The sequence below is a fragment of the Leptidea sinapis genome, chromosome 24 (genome assembly GCF_905404315.1).
Source record: "Leptidea sinapis chromosome 24, ilLepSina1.1, whole genome shotgun sequence".
NCBI lineage: Eukaryota > Metazoa > Arthropoda > Insecta > Lepidoptera > Pieridae > Leptidea > Leptidea sinapis.
In genome coordinates, this window is record NC_066288.1 from 1,221,463 (window position 1) to 1,237,894 (window position 16,432).

Here is a 16,432-nt window from a genome sequence, read left to right on the forward strand (position 1 = left end):
CGACATATTGGCGATACCTCTCTACCGTTTTTCAACTTATAGTGGTATTGAATTTGCCACAATTACTTCAACAGAATATGCAATAGCAGGTTGTATTTATTACCATTTTATAACAATAAATATTCAATGTTCACAGCAGGGCATCCAATACAATTTTCGTATCTTCCACGCTCATGCATAAAATCAAAATACAATTTTTAAAGTTATTTAATACGTTAGATCGAGAGTCAAATATATTATGTATAATATTTATAATAATGTAAACAAAAATTTATTGCTAAGTGGCGCAAACATCTGATGAAATAATTGTAGCTCTTATCTAAACTAATTAGAAAAACTCCTTCCTCATTAAAATACAAATAATACCTATAATTTTTCTTTATTAAGTGGATTGGGAGGCGCCGTAGGATCGTTGCTAGGCGGGTAAGCAGTAGTGAACCAGCACTATTTGTCGCCGTGGCTAGTGATATAACTGGGCTAATGCCACTTCACATAATATGTATTATGTCTCAAAGTGACGGGCGCAATCGCAGTGCAGTTCAAATTTTGATTTCAATCCTAAATGGCACTGCATTGGCGCATCACTTACGAACAGGTCGTCACTTTTTCTCATAGAAAATATTAGTGTTTGTTCTTACAGCCTTTTGTCCTCTAATTCACTTATATTAGACTTATGGTCTAAGCTGCTGGTTGCGTTCTGATTGAGTACTTTGTTACGTTCACTTCATTATTACGTACCTTTGCTTCCTTATACCCAAAATATATAGATTGAAAAGAATATTAAATTAAAAAGGTGTATTACACTGAATCCAGCACTTGACTAGCACTCACTTGATGGTGGCGGCTGATACACAAATGAAGACCGAAACGTACGTTCTATATTATTATTAAAACCAACGCGCTGGTATAAATAATAACACAGAATAGGGTTCATTATTCTGTATCATATATGAATTATAATTGGTACTGGTATAATAGTCTACCCCAAGTTTCAAATAATGTATTCCACTCGTGATAATCTTACTAAGTATTTTAATATTGAATCTAAAAGGTTAATCAATTACAATTGTAATTTAGAGATTAAAACCATTCGTCAAGAAGTAATTATAATCCATCATTCGGACACTTTTAATAGAAATAAGATTTCTTTATCTTCATGTATAGAAAAATAATCTTGATATAACGTACGAAAGATGTTCAACAAGTTTTTGATGTTTATCTGAGACACGTTAAGTAAATTTGCATCCCTTATCGTACGGACTAACTAAGCAGAAATGGATTGACATGCCGTAAATGTTCATTAAAGATGTTAGATTACGTAATTTACTTGAGAGATTTAATTATTTATATTGTCGTGATTCGAGTCTTAGTGTTGTATTACTAATTTCGGTGAACCTGCTTGTATCATTCTAATTTGTATTACTGTCACACACACAAATGTCTGCACATTTGTACAATATATCAACAATAAAATACGATCATGTAAACTTTAGAGTCTGGTATTAGTATATTATATATAGATTATTTCTTTCAAGTCGTAGCGTGACGGGCGCAGAGATCGCCCCGTATTGCAGTTCATTACATGGTCACTATTTGAGTAGGCGATCCGCCCCTTAACTAATCTAATCTCTTATTCTCTCTCTCTCTCTCTCTCCAATCACTTATAACATATTATTATATTTCTTAATCACGACTACAAATTTTCGTTTGGTCCTCCTTTAAATTGATACCTCCACGATTAAACGTATCTATTCTCTACATTACTATTTCAGTCTGATGAAAAAAATGCGTGAAACTATAAACTGCTTCTCTTAACTTAGTTCACCGCACAATTATTACTGCAAAAATGTTCAAGATTTAACAAATGGATAACGTGGTCATGCACTAGATATCAAATCAGCAACAATTTATGATATTGTGTGACCAGATCCAGAAAACGTAACAAATCGTGTGGAATACAAAGAAATCTATTCGAGCTAATGCGGGCTCGAGGGCACCGCGAAATACTCGCAAAGATATATCGGCACGAGTTGGATGTACCGATATCGGTGAGCGCGGTCGGATTGCGCGCGTCTATCTCTCTATGATCGGTTACGACGAGAGGTCACGCGCGTTAAACGTAAATCAACATATCTCGCTACGGGAGATCAGGCCGAGCATGCGGCGGCACAACGAGAACTCAATGTTATAGCTGTAACCTGCTGTAACACTACACCTGGGACAAACGGAGATAAATTGGACAACGGCCGATCGACCGCAGCTGGACTTCTGGCGGCAGCGGCGACTGTCACCCCAACTATCCAGACGAAATTGTTTTATACAATTACTATGAGATAACTGGCGTTGTTATAATATAAACAGATTGAATTTAATTTCAAGCGCTTCAATTGGACTTACATGGGCAGGATTGTCGCGGTCGCTCCATTCCCAATCTGTGTTATCATTAAGAAAGTCATTTACGTTAGTTTAGTAACCTTTACCACACAAATTCCAAAATATTTTTATTCAAAATAGGACTCAAAATCACTTATTGAACGTCAAAAACTACTACCCATTCAAAAGAGACTACCTCAGACCTGTGAAGAATGGGCGCAAGAAACTCAGCGGGCTTTTTTTTATGTAAAAATATGGATAACAATGTGATATCGTACAATAAACATTTATAATTAAAGAGCTTGAGGGTGTTCGCTTTATTCCCAGTCCGTTGTGTCATTAAGAAAATCGTTTATGCTATAGTAACCTTTCCCATACAAATGTTTTTTAACAATTCTTTTAAATTTCGTAACACATTTGTTTTGTACATTTTCTGGGATCACATTGTAGAAGCATATACATCGCCCAACAAAAGACTTACTAACTCGACCCAACCGAGTAGTAGGCATAATAAGCTTAGGTTTGTTCCTCGTGTTAACATTATGAATTTCACAATTTCTAGAAAATTTCTCAATGTGCTTATGTACAGAACAAAAATGTATTGAGAAGCAACAGTCAAAATGTTTATTTCTTTAAATTTTTCTCTTAGTGATTCTTTAGGACCTAGGTTATAAATCGCGCGAATAGCCCTCTTCTGCAGCACAATGATGTTATTAATATCGGCAGCATTGCCCCATAGCAATATATCATAGGACATAATACTACGAAAATAATTAAAGTGAACTTCGTTCGCTGTGTCGCGTCGTTTCTGCGTCGGTTAATTGTCTCATCTTTTTAACCGCGTTTTTTTTAATCTTCATTTCTTTAAAAGTCCAACGTTATAGTTTCTCGCAAAACGCGTGGTTGCAGAATGCAATATTTTAAATACTTGATCGTTGTTCTTGTGTAGGTTACTGTTACTGTTAGTGTTAGTCTCGGGATCTTTTGAACATTTACAAACTAACAATAACGATAATTATATAATTGAAACCTGAGAGAGATAAGAGGTTTGCATCAATTAATATTTTTGTGATTAATTACTGTGAATTAAGAAAAATAGTAAATAATATAGATTAATAGCATTTATTGTTTGAAAGTAAATTTAATATAAGTACGTTCTATGGTAAAAATTTACTTTTACAATTTAGACTAAACCGTACAGGCCACTTTACCGCTATAGGCTTTCCCCTCTATGCTATAGTCATTAAGGTGTATTCCCGCTATTGAATAGACCAGTTGCTGGAATGTTGGACGAATGACGTGGCGCGACTCGATCGAGACTCGATTGCAATCTCGATTGCGAATCGATTCTTATCATGACAGTTTTACGCGTCGTGTCGCGATTCGCGATTCGCGAATTGCGATTTCACTCCTGATGCATCGGGAGCTTGCACCGGGGATGCGACGTTCTCACACAAATATGAGTTATTACAATTATGTATTATATTATAGATACTAAGACGATCGTCACAGCGTTGTGTCACATCTCATCAGGTTGAAGAGCTTGTTATGTTTTAAAATGAACAACAATCAAATGCAGTTTTCTGAGCATACTTTTATGTTGTTAAGGCGATGGTATATGGTATATAAAAATCACTTTGCAAGAACAGTCAATTAAATTATTCCATCAATGTTTACGTTATATTTAACAATGTCAAACAAGAGTCGGAGATAATAGCACAAGGCAAAAATTTTTAACAAAAAAACAACCGACTTCAAAACCGCTATTCCAAAACAATAGATTATAATATGCACTAAAAAGTATAAAAATAATTGCGTATTTTTATACAATCTAATTAATCTAATTCTAGTTACGATTATTGTAATTTTTGGAATCGGTATCCTTCCGCCGCGACTCGCTCTCGCCTCTCGCCTCCTCACAACTCAAGCACATCTCACCTATGTACGTAGTTACAAACCTATCTTGGATGACACCGACTCTAAAAATGACAATAATCGTAACTAGGATTATTAGATTAAGTAAATCGATTGTATAAAAATACAGAATTATTTTTATACTTTTTAGTGCATATTATATCTATTGTTTTGGAATAGTGTTTTTGAAGTCGGTTGTTTTTTGTAAAAATTTTTTTTTTGTTTTTAGTGAATTTGAAGTTCACTAACTAACAATTTGTCTAAATATGAGTATATATAAGATTCGGCCGAGTATCGTTAATTTGCTCCTAAGAATTCAAGACTTCCGTTACTTTGTCATGGATTCCGTAATCAGAACCTAACCAAACTCTCACCAAACTATCTTTGAAGTATGATCCTTTCCAATAAAAAAAGAATCATCGAAATCGGTTGGCGCGATATTGAGTTATTCGTAAATTTATCATCCACTTTGCTATACCTATGTATAGAAAATGTAAAAACTTTTATGGATTTCTCATAGATCTAGACCAAAATACAATGGGACCACACGCGAAGCACAAGCTTTCAAATAAAAAAAGAATTATCAAAATCGGTTCACCCAGTCGAAAGTTTTGAGGTAACAAACATAAAAAAAAACATACCGGCGAATTGAGAACCTCCTCCTTTTTGAAGTCGGTTAAAAATACAGTACTTATTTAATTAAAAAAATACATTTACATTGAACGGCATCAAGGTTGATGAAAAAATGAAATCCTAATATAATATTTTTTTTTTAATTATGTTCGAGTAACGATCTGTGATCAATCTAGAATATTTTAATTGGATCAGTTGTTGGCCCATTTCAAGTGATCCATCCGCCTGTCATTGCGGTTTTATAATTGCAAACCTAATCCGTATTTATTTGGAGACATCTAGATTGAATTAACAAATTAAAACAATTACAATAGCTTAACGCGTGTGTAACGGAATAGAGTTTTTAGTTAAATGTGGGCGAAGAGATAAGGTGTCTATTTTGGGAGCACCCTGATACTGGCTGTCAGTTTAAAAAGTCCCGGCTGGACACAGATCTCCGAGCTAAAAGCTTCTTAGATAATGTGCACTTACAACGTTATACTACCGAGTACCTAGTGCTAATGAACCCGTGTCTCCGACACAAGTGTCGTAGTCGGAGGCTCGACTATTAGTCTCTAACAATTAGAGAGGAGCAGAGCGGGCGCCACACGGCCTGCCCACTAATTATATAAACTATCTGACACTTATCCAAATCTATGAGAGATATCCGTCCATCTCACATTGTTCAACATTACAAAGCCATAGTTAGCTCCACAAAGTTAAGCTGAGCGCATTAAACATATGAAAAACAGTTCAAAACAGTTTTAAAGTCAATAGTGTTCCTAATAAGTTTAGACTCTATTAAAAAATTATTTATGCTGATAACAAAAAAAAAATAATAATTAATTAAATTATGAATTAAGTTTCGCAAATGAAAGAATTCCTTTGTTTAATAGACAATAGTATAAAGTATGCCACAGTATAGAACAGTATTAAGAAGCCCTTTGTTAAGAGAAAAGTAACCCAACATAAGATACATTTTTATTGAAACTACAAACTGTTTTATATAACGCGACTCCGCTCGCGTAGATTTTATTTAATTGAGTCGGACTTTGATCACAATTTCAGAGCTTATTAAGATGTGACATCATCCTGCAAAAGACCATGTAAATTCAGCCCAAAAAATTATAAAATATGATTTTTTAGAACTTTCTACATTTATTTACAAAAAAAATATATATTTCAAACAGACACTCGATTTTATTTTACACTTTGATACATATATTATTGTATAAAGCAGTTGGTATTCTGTATTCTTACTTGAATAAATCGAAAATATAATGCTCTTGTGAAACAGGATATTGAAATGTCTTTTAGCTCGGTAACACATTTAAGTGTGAATTACCTTATTAAAGTATAATATATTACCCATAAAGATAAAGTCGAACTTAATGGTTAAAGTACACTTCTATACAAATTAAAAAACATATATTAACGAAGAATTATGTGCAGGGATTTTATATTATAACGTATATGTACATATTTATATCATTAACATAGAAACCAGTAATGAATAAGCAATATGTATCGTATAGAAAGTCGACACAATTTCTCTGATAAAAGCCCTACAGGCAATTAGCAGGTAAAAGTAATTCTGATCTTGTTTCTTACTGTTAATGTAGTTATCCTATTACGTTTATTAAATTTGTTTGATATTAATTATTATTTACTTCTGACATATGACATTGGTATTTAGAAAACAAAATGGAGTGTACTTCTGTTTAAACATACGACATAAATGGAAACTTCTTCAAAACGAGGTTTATAATACAAAATACAATAATTCGGTAAGGTTTATGCATAGAGTAATAATATTGATACATAGCCGATCGTGATAGGTCAGTCTCATTCAATACCAACAACATAATGTGTTCCGCGCTCTTAGGATTGTTTAGACAAGTTTTCTCTTTAAAAATTCGAAGAATTCGACAACATTAATAATAATATACATATTTATTAATACATCTTCAGAGCGATACATAGCCGAGCGTGACAGGTCAGTCTCATTCAATACCAACAAAATAATGTGTACCGCGCGCTTAGGATTGTTTAGTCAAGTTTTTCTTTAAAATATGCTTATCAAATCCTCAAAGTTTATCAACGCTCCGGTAAAGTATGGTGTTTTGAAAGAGCTTGACCAATAAAATATAATTCGTATTTGTATTAAATATCATATATTATTATTTGTTAAGTGTGTACATGTCCTTTTACAGAACCTTAAGTCATGGAATAAATGCTAAAAATAACGTGAAACAGGTTTATCGAATAATCATAGTGTCCGAGCTGATAGTCGAGTGGGCAAATAACGACACCTTCTGGCTCTTAACTGTACACACCAATAAGAGAACACAAAACGCCAAACATCATAAAATAACAGAAATAATGTGAAGCGGCCGGTATAGACGATATTAATGCCAACTAACACATTATTCTCATATTCCTCGGAGGGAACATTGTGGAAATTAGTATAAACTTGAAGGTCAGGGCTCTCACATTACTTGTAAATTGTCTATCCACTTTAACTGTGTAACTAAGAGCTTATCTCCAAGTGAAAATGGATTGCATATAAATACAAGTTTAAATGAAGATCTCAAACATCGGATAGCTTGTGACTCGCACGTGTTCGTTTATTTTTGTTTTTTACAGTCGCTCATAATGACGGTGCGTATTGCGAGTAATATCTTATATGTAATCTGCTTGTGTATTTATGATACGATATCGAGAATATATTTTTGGATTTCTTTGTGCGATAGTCAATATTTCAGAGAGAGGGATGCGGACATTAAGGAGTTGTTGGCGCGTCGCGCCGACTTCTACGATGTGTTGTCGTTATTGCCGCTTCTTTAATAATAAAATTGTAAGAATTAATATCTGATTGTAAATAGAAATAAGATAATTCTATGAAAGTGGTGAAGTTAGATACGCTTATGATAATGTATTCTATATTTAAATGCATCTGGAATTAGTCTCGGGTATATCTTATTGTGCAGTGGAAATATCTGATAATCATATTATTATTACTGAAGTCACCAACATAGCCCAGATGATTGCGAAACTGAAGTGGCAGCGGGCAGAGCACATAGTTCGACGGACGGATGATCGTTGGGGCAGTAAGGTCCTCGAATGGCGACCACGTATCGGAAGTCGCAGTGTTTGTAGGCACCCCACAAGATGGACTGATAATCTGGTCAAGATCGCGGGAATACGTTGGACGAGGACAGCGCAGGACCCAACGTCGTGGAGATCTTTGGGGGAGTCCTTTGTCCAGCAGTGGACGTCTTCCGGCTGATGATGATATTATTGTTGTATGTTACATGAAAGGCATAGCCTTTATATTATAAGTAAAAGGAAAGCAATAGATAATTAATAGAGCTACCTGAGAAAGTGCTAGAAAATAATCTAAAGATACATTCAAAATTTACGCGTTGTCATTGTTTACTGGAGCAAGGGGTAATCATAAGCTACTAAGCTTATAAGTTTATAAAAAAGTATAAAGCTGTCTAAAGCTGTTTTCACTTAACGTAAGCACAGACATGAGGTGATCACATGCTGGTATGATGTGCTGTTCTATATCCCCGAGCTCCATGGTTAATAAGTTAAAATGGTATATTTATTACCATGGGAGCTACGTGAATTATGTTATCTAATGCTTAAATGTCAGAGTTTTTTGAAAGCATAAGAAAAAAGAAGAAAAATGAAAAGAGAACTCGATTGAGCCTAATTTAAGCTTCGACTTTTATTACCCTCTATGAGAAAATTAGCAAGAGTAATAATGAGTACATATATACTTTACTTATTTATATACAAATAAAAACAGTAAGACATAACATACAAATAGAGTCATACTATGTTTATTTAAATTTGCACAATTATGGAAGTTTATGACATTATCGCAATTTTATGAGAAACGGAAGTACCGCCATCTTACAATTTGGATCATATATTATTACAAAACTATCTTATAAACAGCAGAAAGTGAAAGACCTACCTCATGTTTAAATGTCTATAAATTTATATTCTATATAGGCAATTGCATAAAATAGTTATTATTACCTATAACTTATCATGAATGTGCTATTCAATTAAAAACATGGTACTCATAAACTAACCAGACAAAAATAAAAAAAGGTTAATAAAGCAAGGCTAATTTTTTCCTTCCCTTAAAAGATGATTGAACGATCCCTAATGAACCGGCTTAGCCCCCAGGTAATGCGAGACGAGAAATTAAGTCTTGCACAGGCTACCCATAGGGTAATAAAGTTTTCAATTGTTTTCAAGATCAGGCTTATGTTGAAGGTATGCTGTTTGGATTTCAACGATGTAAGTTCATCATAATATTTTTAAAGTTATAATTTATGACTTTAAGTAATCCCTATTGTTTACAGGCAAAAAATATTTATAACATTTACATATTCAGCGTTCAAGGGAATTAAATGAAGCACTTTTATAAGTCACATTCACACAAAGTAATTTATAGACAGTATATATAGTAAAAATTATAGACAGAACTTACTGGTTAATTTAAAATAATAATGAGATACTATTATATAAAGTACTATTATCGGTACTGTAGAGGAAGCTTGTTATCCTGTTATTCGACGAACGGGAATCGAACGGATAGTCGTGGGCTTCAAAAGAACTGACAACGATCTTGTGCCCATTGTGCGCTCAATATTATAAAAGAAGTATTATGTATGGGCCGAGTCCTTCAGTAGGGCTGCTAACATATAATATAACATCTTTTAATTATTATTTACTCGTGAAATATTTTAATTAGCTTAACGGCCATCAAATAGCTGTAGCAGGTATCGAACGGAAACTAAGTACACGATAACTTTTTCTTAATGGAAAAGTCTGATTCAGAAACAAACAAAATTAATTATCAATTAATTAAATGGGGCTATAACGTTTAATTCATTAATTTAAATAAATGGTATTTACTTTAAACTTCTTTGAATTGAAATATTTGGCGTGGGAAAATTACAAGCATTCAGCAATTTATGTATTTTAATCAAAATTGTAATGGAGTTCTTGATGAAAATTACTATCTTTATTAAGTTGATAATTTTCATTTTCTTTTCAAATACACCCAAAATAAAATAGTTTGAGCTTTAATGAGAAGAAGTGGCGAGAAACTTATGCCACTATTTTAAATTAATATTTATAGGTTAAGGATTTCACATATATGCAAATTCATGCAACAAAACTACTTAAATATTTCGAATTATTTCTGTTATCTTTAGTAATTCTTTATAACATGGGATTAGCCAAAACAACAGATTTAAACGTGTTTTCAAAATTCATATGCATTAAGTGAAATAGTGTATTGTTGACTTTTGAAACAGACATATCCATTTTATTTATATAGATACGTACAGGTAGGTTAGCTTTAAAACGGCATGAACTTTAGCCCGTTGCCGTCTAGCTGTCGTGTCTGTGACATATTCTCAGCAAGACAAATCATTACGATAAGAGTTGATTTAATAAGAAATACCTCTTAAAACTAATGGGGTTTGCTTCATTGACCGATAACAGTTTTTTGTGTACGAGTCTCCATTACAAGCTGTCAACATTTACCTAATATTAATGAGTTTTGGCTGAGCTTGATAATCAAGAATGTAAATTAAGCAAGTCTGCGGCTTAACATTTGGTTCATCATTCTTATTGACAATTTATTTATGCTTTCATTTGTTACTTTATATCATGAACCACCCGCGAGCTATTGAAACGATTAATTGTCAAATAATGATGTACTTAGAAGTAATACAAGGTGATATACAACAGTTAAATTGTTTGATCATTATATTAATATATAATTTATTATGTTTCAAGGATTTTTGAGTTTTTTTGAGCGGATGTTGCTCGAGTAATGTAATGGAAATAGTATTTTAAAACATAGTCAAAATGTACTTTTTTAATAATTAATTACACTTTAACGGCCTTACAAATAAACTTGGTATAAAGTTATAACTGAGCATAAACAAAGAATATGCAAAATGTTGACTATATCGTTGACAACACTGTCAATAGAATGATAATTCTGAAGTTTTCCGTATGACAAGCAGCCTGGCAAATAAACGCGGGAAACGTTATACGTCCGAATAAACGAAATCGTAAGCAAAATGTCTATTTGTAAACATTTTGCATTTTCTTGGTTTATCATTAGTTAAAACTTTATACCAATTTTATTTGTAAGGCCGTAAATGTTTGAAAACTTTCTATTTATCGGCTCCTTAAAAAGCACGTACACTTTTTTAAAGGGCCGGCAACGCTCTTGTGATTCCTCTAGTATTGCAGGAGCATGTGGGCTTGGGTGATCACTTAACACCAGGTGACCCGTACGGTCGTTTGTCCTCTCTTCCATTAAAAATGAATGGACTAAAGATAAAATTTACCTATCTACAATAATTATTTAATATTGACAATCCCGCTAATATTTTATGTGGAAAAATTTAAAATTTGTTAGGTTGGCTACTCTAAAATGAATAATGAAATCAGAAATTTATCATAACACAAAACATGAGTAACCTCAGGAATTCATTTGCGGGAAATTATTGACTTTATATTATATGTTGTTCTATTAATTAATAATATACATAATGATATATATTATATATTATACAATTGAGTACATGTTATAGAATTGATGTCGTGTGTCACCGGGGACTGCTTCAAATGTCATCTAAAGTGATGTGGAAAGGGAGATCAAACGCAAATGAATTGCGTACAAGGTTTTACTAGTTACTATTATTGAATTGTTACTGTTGAAAGTATTAACTGACGAAGTATGGACCTATTTCATACTAGATTGTCGTAATAAATTGCATTATTTTCTTATAGAATGTTGATATATTTCAACTGATAAAGTCGGTTCTATATGGCTTTATCTGATTAATGCCAGCCATCCACACGATATATATAATTCGCTTTTATTCCATTGCTGTTTTAAACATTCATATACACTTAACAGTACTAGAAAATGCTTTTATACAAGTCAAGCGATAAACCATAAGCTTTTGTGTTCATTTCGAGACATGAATAAGTAAAGCAACAATAGTCTCGCTCAACATGGAAAAAAGTCGTGACCGCGTCCAACGTCGGTCGGTACTCGGTAGGTACTCGGCAGGACTCTACGAGCGTCGAGCGGAAATAATGCTAGCGGCTAATCTTAATTATCGTTTCATCGTTAGAGATGAGTGACGTCAATGACGGGAACTGCCGCGGGCGACGCGGACCGAAGTCAGCGAGGTTGCGACATCAACCGAGTACCGACCGATCACTGTAGACCACAGACCGACCGTTGGTTTGTCATTATCTCCGCTGTTCCATCGATCGCCGATAAAACGCTCAAATCACCTGCATGTTTTGATTGTACCGTTTTGGCAGACATTGTAATTCTTTTGTTGCCATTGCTATTGTCTTCGGAGCAATGATTTGATATTTCAGCCGACATGATCGAAACAACCAGATAAATAAATCGACAGCGCATCACTATTATGTTAAATATTGATAGAGCCGAGCAGGATGTTAGATCTTTCCAGAATATAATTAATACGATCGTCAATGTAAAGTAATTCCCATATTCACGGCCCTGTAATATAAATTCCTCAAGGTAATCAGATGCATTGATTTGCTTTATTGAATGCTTAAAAGGTTAGTTAGAACCAGATCTAAAATAATGACAGGATAATTGTTGTTGTTTTATTTTGCGGTCGTCAAAGACAAATAATCGACAAGTAAAAACAAAAATAAGATGCTCTCGTTTGGTTTCAGTTCGTTAATCTGGCTGCTTTGTGTTTGCCGCTAAGCGAGCGCAGATCTCGACCCGAGCAACGACATTGAAAAATTCTGAGTTCGTGATTTTCGTTCGTGTAGTTCATTTATTTTCAAGAAGGCCGCGAATATTGTTTGTGGCAAAACTATCTGACAGTTCCCTGCGTTTCCTCCAGCAGACATTATGAATACAAACCGCTGTTGCAATCAGATTCTGTGCAACAGTCAGTAGGTAGCGTTGGTCGAGATTTATATTTAATTTATTCAAAGCTTCCTTTGCGATGTTAATGTAAGGGTAAAGTGAACAGATAACGCTTGTTCAAATACTCACATTATAATTGAAGAATGTTAGATAGCATGATAGCATGCTACTTATTACAACCTAACCTATACAACAATTAACCAAGAAATTATTTAATAATATTTTTTTTGTACAAATTTGTAATAAAGGGTGAGAAAACACTATGGCATGTTATGAATATAAAATGAGTTAATAATCAGTTAGCGGAGCCCCAGGAATGTTTGGTTGGTACCACGGCTTTAAATGAAAATAATGTAATGAGTCATAAATCAATGAATATATTTAATGACATTGATTTTATTCTTCTTGTCTTTCAAATTTTGAAGAATATTTATTTACTAAATATACCTTACAAACTAATTTGTTATGTATATTACAGCCATTGTAAAATACTCTAATGATTGAAAAGAGTAGCCGTTGAGTTTCAGTTATGTTCTACTCACGTGCTCTACTTTTTCCGAACATAGTGTAGATTCTGTGTAAAAGGTATTTTACTTGGGTCTGATATCTTAGTAGGCTTCATTCATTATAAACTTATAGTATCGATCGGGCAAGATTTGCATTAGTGCCCTCGGGCAGTAAATTTAGGAGAAATTGAGCGTTGCGTGTCCCCCTGGGGCGATGATACGTGCTTGAGTTCAAATTCATATGATTACATGCAAAACCATATCGCACTAGAGGACATATTATTTTGAATTATACGAATTCCGAGCTATCCAACTTGACATCTAAATTGTAAAACTTAATTTGGGTTTAGAGTATTTTAAAGTATAATTTAAGAATGCCTTTCGAGCTCTTTACAATAGTCCAATTTATATGGAATGTGAATCGAACCCTCGTCCTTTCAATATTAAAATAGTATTTTTTAAATTTTCAAACAGACAAATTACATATTTAGGAATCAAAGAATGACCAATCAGTGGCTACGCTAGCGCGCGGCTACTAGATTTCTGACAGGATGTTCGGAAATGATATTATTAGGGAAAATTGATTTATTTTGGTGAATTATGTATATATTTCTTATATTTTTAATGATAACGGTTAAGTAGTTCTATCCGTGTATTCATTTAATGTCGCCATTGTAGCGGCACGCTATTTTGATCAAAAATCAAAATCAAAAATTTATTTATTTAGCATTTTAGTAAATAGTATTTGAAGGACTTCCCTTTTAAGTTCGCAGAACCTGTGTTAGGGAAGACCACTCTTTCCAACGGATAAGAATGCTTACATATTTAACAAAACCATGAATGCTTAAATAAAACAATCTTAAGCATAAAATAAGCAAACTAAAAATGGTTTCAATATTGAAGTAGAGTGTATAAGTGTTTATTATAATACTTCAGAATTTATTATAACAAAGTGTTTACTATAATACAGAGTTTTGTATTTCGCTGTACGCGAAAATAAACATAAAAATAGTGTTGTGATAGAGCTCATATCATTTGCTCTCTAAACTCAACTACCCCCGTTCCAGTTAGTCAGATCTGCACTCTTTTTATAGGAATAAATGACGGTACAAGAAGTGATGATATGATTTGAATCCGATGCGTCTCAAAATTACCAAAGGTGTATGATATGACCCTGATTACACTCTACGTCTCTTATATGCCTGTAACTACTCAATGAGTACCTTTGTATTTACTAGTCAACTGTACTGCCCATCACAAAACACATATTAGCTGTATAAAGTTATACAGTCAATCGACTTTCATCCATCATCTGTACATGCTCTTCGTAATCACCACTTCAACCTTCACGTAGGATCCAAAAAAATATACATATTACGCCAACGTCTCTTAAAATATTTTTGTATATAAAATACCAAGCATAGTAGATTGTCCATCAAATTAATGTGTCTGGTGACTGTTATTTCTCGTTATTATCATACAAAAATATAGTAATATTATGTAAGACGTTAAATTCTTTCCAAGATTTCGGTAAACACAGGTTCGAATTTATTATCGATCACAGTGCTTAGGGCGATGCAAATTGCGCAGCCCCTTATCGGTGCACTTAATCCTGTGTACCATTGTGCATACTTTGTATATATTATAGATGTGATAGCGCAGGTGGGCGGAGCGCACATTACGGACCTTGGACACGTAGACGCGCCCTCGGCTATGTCGAGCTAAACTTTTTAAAAGTTACATCGACAATTCGTTAGCGGGAAACTCGGTGATCGGAATACGCAATGAATTTAAGTATTCTTTCTTAGGCGTTTTATGGAATCAGTATCAAAACAAACCTTGGTAACTTAATGATAAGTGATCACTGCAGTCCGTTATAGATGGCAATGCCTACCAGGATTCTGAAGATACCCATGTTATATTGATGTGAAGACACCTGAGAGGGAATTTCGTTCAACAGTTTCATTGTACGAAGAAGAAATTTAGCACTGCGGTTGTACGCCACACACCAATACCACAGTAGACATATGTACCAATACCTACTACATGTATATTCTCATATCAATGTTATAATCTATTTTCAACTGTAACTTGAATTTTGATCGCTTCTATTCATGAAATTATGACAAAACTATGTTTAATATTGTTATAAATGTTATGTTAAATTATGTTTAATTAATTTAGTTGTGGGAGGACTAGATAACAGATTTAAAATGCGAATAAAGATAAGTGAAAGATGTTACAGAAGGCTTTTGTCGTATTACTTTTGTCTTACTCAGAGCAAAGCAAAAACAAACCGGGGTCACTTAGTCACTTGTGAAAGGTCCAGTATAAAACTCTATTATAGTAGATATATTTCTTAAAATCTTGTAAATTTTCATTGAAAAAGGCTCAATATTTAAGCTGTGTTAGAATTTAATCTCTTACAATACTTGTCCTACTTTCTACCTATCACCCAACTAACGTTACCTCTGTATTGAGATAAAATATATTGTAATAAGATTTCAAGACGTGTTACCATTGTAATATCTGACATGTAACATAATTGTGCAGGCCCGGGGGTACCGCGGTGTGAATGTAGTCGTTTTGCGGTCACGAACCGCTTTAACCATACCATAGTCTAACCCTAAACGATGCCACCTTACCCGTCCGCGGGCATATCACGCTCTCTATACAGTGCGCAAGAGGCGCATAACACGAACAATTTCAGCTCGTTTTAGTTCACGTCAAAGGCACTCTGAAATGGCTTTTGCATTAGCTATTATGATCTATGTCCTCGGAATCTTTAGTATAGCTATGAGCAAACGAGATAGAATTTACAGGGGATTCTTGCATCAACATTTCGTAATTCTCAGCCGAACTTTGCGGGACTTGAATTATTACAATTCAAGGGATACTCTTAAAGATCCAGCTTTGCTCGCTGTATGATGTTTTCTCCTGTGGCCGAAAGATTTCTTTTAATTAATAGAGACTGGATTTGCATCATCTAAGCATATGCATGTGCATATTTAAGCCATTCTCAGCGCTCATTGCATATTTTCCGCAATACCTA

At 33.8% G+C, this 16,432-nt stretch overlaps 1 protein-coding gene across 2 annotated transcripts in view; it reads left to right on the plus strand.

Moving 5' to 3' along the window:
• The window catches only part of LOC126971541 (cadherin-related tumor suppressor), a 362,047-nt gene that overhangs the window by 320,745 nt on the left and 24,870 nt on the right, over positions 1 to 16,432 (plus strand). The gene's annotated exons all lie outside the window — the stretch shown is intronic.